Source organism: Portunus trituberculatus, chromosome 11 (genome assembly GCF_017591435.1).
Source record: "Portunus trituberculatus isolate SZX2019 chromosome 11, ASM1759143v1, whole genome shotgun sequence".
NCBI lineage: Eukaryota > Metazoa > Arthropoda > Malacostraca > Decapoda > Portunidae > Portunus > Portunus trituberculatus.
This window is the reverse complement of record NC_059265.1, coordinates 738,795-744,345: the sequence shown is the minus strand read 5'-3', so window position 1 is coordinate 744,345 and position 5,551 is coordinate 738,795.

The window sequence follows — 5,551 nt, the reverse complement described above, 5'->3', positions numbered from 1 at the left end:
GTCTGCAGCTATATGCGCCGCTTGTCCTGTTTCATTGTCGCTTCTGTCCTCTCTTTGCTCTCATCGCGTCTGTTCTGCTTTTGCTCGTCTTGTGTCAGTCTGCTATCAAGGATTCTTCCTCCTTTTCCTGTTTGATATGTTTTTATTTTTTCTCTCTTCATAGTGTCCTCCTCCTCCTCCTCCTCCTCCTCCTCTCTGCTTTGCTGTCCTATCTCTCACACTGTGTAGTTAGCATAGAAAAGTTAACCAAGAAGCCTAGTAAGGACCCCCAGGGTATGTTGTTGCTTGGTCTTTCCTTTGTATTCCTTTACACTCCAAAATTTTCTCCTTGGGAACCCTCCAAATGGGAACCGCCTTGTCGTGGTGGCGGGGCTTGCGTGCCTGGCGAGCTAGGCTAGGGGGAGGCTTAGGCCCCTGCTCTCCCCTTTCGAGGGGGAGAGGGTTACCCATGCTAGTACGGTCGCCAGTGAGGGGCCTGACTAAATGGTTCCTACGTAGGCTGCCAGTGGACCAGCGGAGCCACCCGCTGGAGGGATCGCCCAATAGGGGCCGTCCTGTGCTGAATGTTTGGGTGTCCAGGCTGGGATGCTTTGGGAGGTCTCAGCTCTGTCGTGGACAAACTTTCGTATCATGTGGGACCTTTTTTGATGAAAAACGACTGGTCCGCATGGTGACGAGGTACCCCGTCCACGGCCGCCAGCGCTCTCTCCCATTGTATTCCCATTACGTGGTTTCCCTTGCTCCTGGAGCCAATTTTTTGTGTAACTTTCTACATATGGTTAAACACAAAAAACTGTCAGGTTCTCGTGAGGTGGCTGACTTGGCCCGCGAGACATCATCTTCGGGTCTGAGTGGGAAGGAGGATTCCCCTCCACAAGGGCCTCCCACAGCAGTCTCCTGTTCTGGGAGTTCTTCTGAGGGACGCATTTCTGCTGCATGTGACTCCCTTTTGATGGTAAATGTTAATCCATCTTTTTCGTATCACGCTTTGCACTCCCTTCTCAAGGTGTATGGCACGGTTCTTCGCATTCGACTTGTTTATGATAAGGATTTTCCATCTAACCACTGCTATGTGAATTTTCTTTCATGTGACGAGGCCCATCTGGCTTATGAACGTGTAGCATCTCTTCCCCTTGCCGGCTTTGGCTTCAAAACAGAACTTCTCTCGCAATATTTCGGACAGTGAAACGGACTATATCCCAAATCTTTTCGACCACCATTCAGAGAGTTCAGTTCCTGAAGTCCGCCAGATCCCGCCTCCACGTTGGTTTGTGGCGTACTACAGAAATGGGAGAGGGAATTTTATCCATGCCTCCCGGTACTTGTCTAAAGAGATCGGCACGATTCCTGAGGAAACCTCAAGAAATATGTTAAGTAAGTGCGAAAGATATCACGCAGGCAAAGATGTTGCAACATCTATCATGTCCTTCTGACAGCATGTTTGAGACTATTAAGGCACATCTCACCTTTAATTACAGTAAAGGTTGTGTGTACAGTCAGGATCTTTACTAATTTCCTGAAGAGGAAATACTGGGCATGTGTCCTAACTCAGTCCAGAAAGTGACAAAGATGAAGAATTCTACCAACATGGTCCTTCTCACCTTCTTTGGTTCCACCCTCCCAGACCGTGTTCATATCGGTCCTATCAACCTTAGGGTGAGGCGCTTTGTTTCTCACCCTCTTCAGTGTTTCTCTTGCTATGTGTACAGTCACGGCAAAAGCTTCTGTAAGGAAGCTTCTCGATGTGGTAATTGCTCGGCACTAGATTCACACTCTGAGGAGCATTGCAATGCTACTGCTTACTGTTACCATTGCCGTGATGCTCACCAGGTACGTTCCAGGCAATGCCCCAGGTATTGCCTGGAGCAGGATATTTTACAGCTTGCTATCAACCAATTCATTAGCCTTGGTAGTGCCCGCCGTGAACTCCTGTACCGCCAGAAGGATGGTACTGGTGCGACATCCTATGCTACATTGGCCGCTCGCTCTTCAGCTGAGTCTGCCGGTCCCAAGAGAACTCCTGCTACCTCTCGCTCTGTTGGGGCGGGTGATCCTGTTCATTTGGCCAATAGGTTTGACCTTTTGTTCGACGACTCAGTTGAGTCACCTGCAAGAAGCGACGAGAATAATACGGACTTGACTAAACTAACCCATATAGTGGATGTCCATTTGCCTCCTGTATCGCCTAATCCTATGAAGGGCATGACCAAACGGCACCGTGGCTCTGCGGAGTCGATAGATTTTGCTCAGCCTAAGCAATCTAAGGTTTCTCCCGGTGCACATGATCGTGAGTCCTCTACAATGGTTTCTGTCCAACCTTCTGTGACGCCCTCCGTCTGAGATCGGGCTTCTTGTGATGAGGACGGTCTTAGCATGGAGACGTCCAATGATATTGTCACAGCCGTCCCTCGTGGACCTGCTGTGTCAAAAAGTGGAGTCCAGCCTGACCCTCGTCTTCCGGGGACCGGTAGTAGTTATGATGGTTCGCATCCCTCACCGGCAGGCCGAAAGGCAGTGGCCCAACGACCCGGCACATCACAACTCTCGGTGTCTTCTCGTCGTTTCATTATTTCTAGTCAGGTTAGTCACGGGCAGCCTCAAAAGGCTCGCCCGTCCACTGCACCAAAATAATCATCTTCAAGCTTCTACAGTGGAACTGTAGAGGCCTTCGCGCCTCGTGGGGAGAACTCCGAACTTTGCTGTCGGAGTTCTCTGCAGCCTGTGTAGCTCTACAAGACTATGCTATAATCCTGCTCCTCCAACAATGTGGATTGGGTGCGGCTGTGTTGGGGAATTCCCGCTGTACAGTGGTGAAACATGTACATAGCCAGTGATGCAGCAGAGTTCTAATATTAGTAAAACTTTAGCAAATATGGTCAGCAAATATACATACGCATTTAACCTTAGTGTTACAACGTATGAGAGAGCAGTAAACTTATTATTGATAATATATTCATTTACAGTGTTGCTAAAAAAAAATGATATACTTATAAAGAGTTTTCCTTGCGGTTTCGGATGGGTAAATAGTTCCATAGTTATAATTAGATTATATCGTGAAGGAAAGTACTTTAAAATAAGCTGACATAAGTGCTACATTCAAATCTTCACGGCAGCAACACCAATCACGCCCGCTATCCATACAGGTGATGGGAGGTCAGCTGCGGTGTCCTTGACCAGGAAGGAAGAGAGAGGAAGAGGGAGGGGTAAGAGAGAGGGAGGAAGAGGGAGAGAGGGGGGGTAGCCAACGAGGGATTAAAGGTATGGCAGCGCTGTCCTCCCACTATTTCCCATGGGGGCCGCACCCAATCCACATACTTAGACGAGCAGGACTATAGGTGATAGCACTTATTCTAGTCCTCCTGGCTATCGTGCCTTTTTTAGCACTCCTTTCCCTGACCAGGGACACCACGGTGGCACAGCTATTCTAGTCCATCAGGATATACCTTTTATCCCGTTACAACTTAACTCTCCCCTTCACGTGGTTGCTGTTTAAGTCTTTATGGGACGACTGTACACTATTTGCAGTTTATATCTCCCTCCTCGGCTTCCTATCTCCAGGGGTGAGCTTGACGGCCTGGTGCGTCAGCTGACTCCGCCTTTTCTTTTGTTGGGAGATTTTAACGGCCGTCACCCATTGTGGGATGTAGGTGCTAGTAATCCTCGTGGGGTTTTAATCGGTTCTTTTATTGAGGATGAGGGATTGGAGGTTTTAAATTCTGGGGATGTCACACATTTCCACAGTCCTACTGGGACTTTTACCGCTATCGATCTTTCTCTGTCTACATCTAATTCTTTCCTTAATTTCAACTGGCGGGTCCTACCAGACTTACACGGTAGTGACCACTTTCCGATTCCGATACAATCTATGAACACTGAGCCACAGTCCGGCCACCACGCTGTGTTTTAGACAAGGCAGATTGGCGTCGATTCACAGACCTTAGCTCTTTTATTCGTCCGCTGGCTGACTTTTCTACTTGTGCTGAGGCTGTTGATTATTTTACTGATTTTTTAATTTCTTTAGCCCTTCAGACAATCCCTAGGACATCAGGTCGCTTTACTAAGCGTCCCGTTCCTTGGTGGTACGCAGCATGCACTGCAGCGGTAAAAGAGAAACGGGCAGCTTTCTCTCGTCTCCGGCGACATCGTGGGACCCGCAATGCCTGGAAGCTTTTCGGCGATGCCGAGCTCGGGCCCGCCGCATTTTGAAAGAGACAAGAGCCTCGTGGAAAGCCTATGTCTCTTCCATAAACGTCCGCACCCCTCTTACGGATGTCTTCAACAAAATCCGCCGAATTGCTGGGAAGTATTCTGCTGCTTCCCCACCAATTTTGTTGTCTGCTGGGCGAACGGTGGCAGACCCTAGGAATGTCGCTGACCTCTTCGCGGAGCACCAGGCTACGAACTACCGTCCTATATCTTTAACGTCCTGTATTTTCAAAATGTTAGAAAAGATGGTAAATATAAGACTTATGTGGTATTTGGAGAGGGGGAAGTATTTGTCACTGGTACAGTACGGCTTCCGAAAGATGAGGTCTACTACTGATGCTCTTTTATCCCTAGAGTCTTCCATTTGTGAGGCCTTCGGTAATCACCACCATCAAGTAACAGTCTTTTTTGACCTGGAGAAGACCTAAGACACGGCTTGGTGTCATGGCATTTTACAGTCTTTGTTTAATTTTGGCCTTCGGGGCCACCTTCCTATTTTTATCCAGCAGTTTTTATCCAGACGTTTTTTACGGGTTCGAGTTGGGAGTGTTCTCTCCGATGCTACAGCTTTAAATGACGGTGTCTCACAGGGAAGTATTCTTAGTGTTACGCTATTCGCAGTTGCAATAAATGGTGTTATAGATACTCTACCGGATGGCGTTCACAGTTATTTATATGTGGACGACTTGTGCATCTCTTTTGCTGCTTCTAGGATGTCACTGATTGAGCGCAAGCTCCAACTGGCGATCAATAGGGTGTCCAATTGGGCCAACATGATTGGTTTTCGATTCTCCACCTCGAAGACCGTAGGCATGCATTTTTGTCGCAACCGTGGTGTCCATCCAGACCCTGATTTATACCTCGCCAATAGACGCCTCTCATGCGTGGAGGCGACTCGATATCTTGGCCTTTTATTTGACAACCGTCTCACCTGGGTTCCCCATTTTCGCTCTCTTAAGGCGTCTTGTCGGCAGGCACTATCCATTCTTCGGGTTTTAAGTCATACCTCTTGGGGTGCGGACAGGGACACGTTGCTGTTGCTTCACCGTACACTCATACTTCCGAAGCTGGAAGACGGCTGTGAGATCTACTCACCCGCAACAGATGCACGACTACGCTCGCTTGACCCCGTGCATCATGCTGGGGTCCGCTTGGCTACGGGTGCATTTCGGACATCTCCAATACCTAGCCTTCTTGTGGATGCTGGCTGCTCGACCTCCGGCGCCAATCTTCGATGCTCCGGTGTTGGTTTCGCACCCACCGTCTGCCTGATTTTGTCCCCTGTGTGTCAATGTTGCGGGACTCGCGCTCGCAGGCGTATGTCACTCGACCGAGTCTCCCTAAA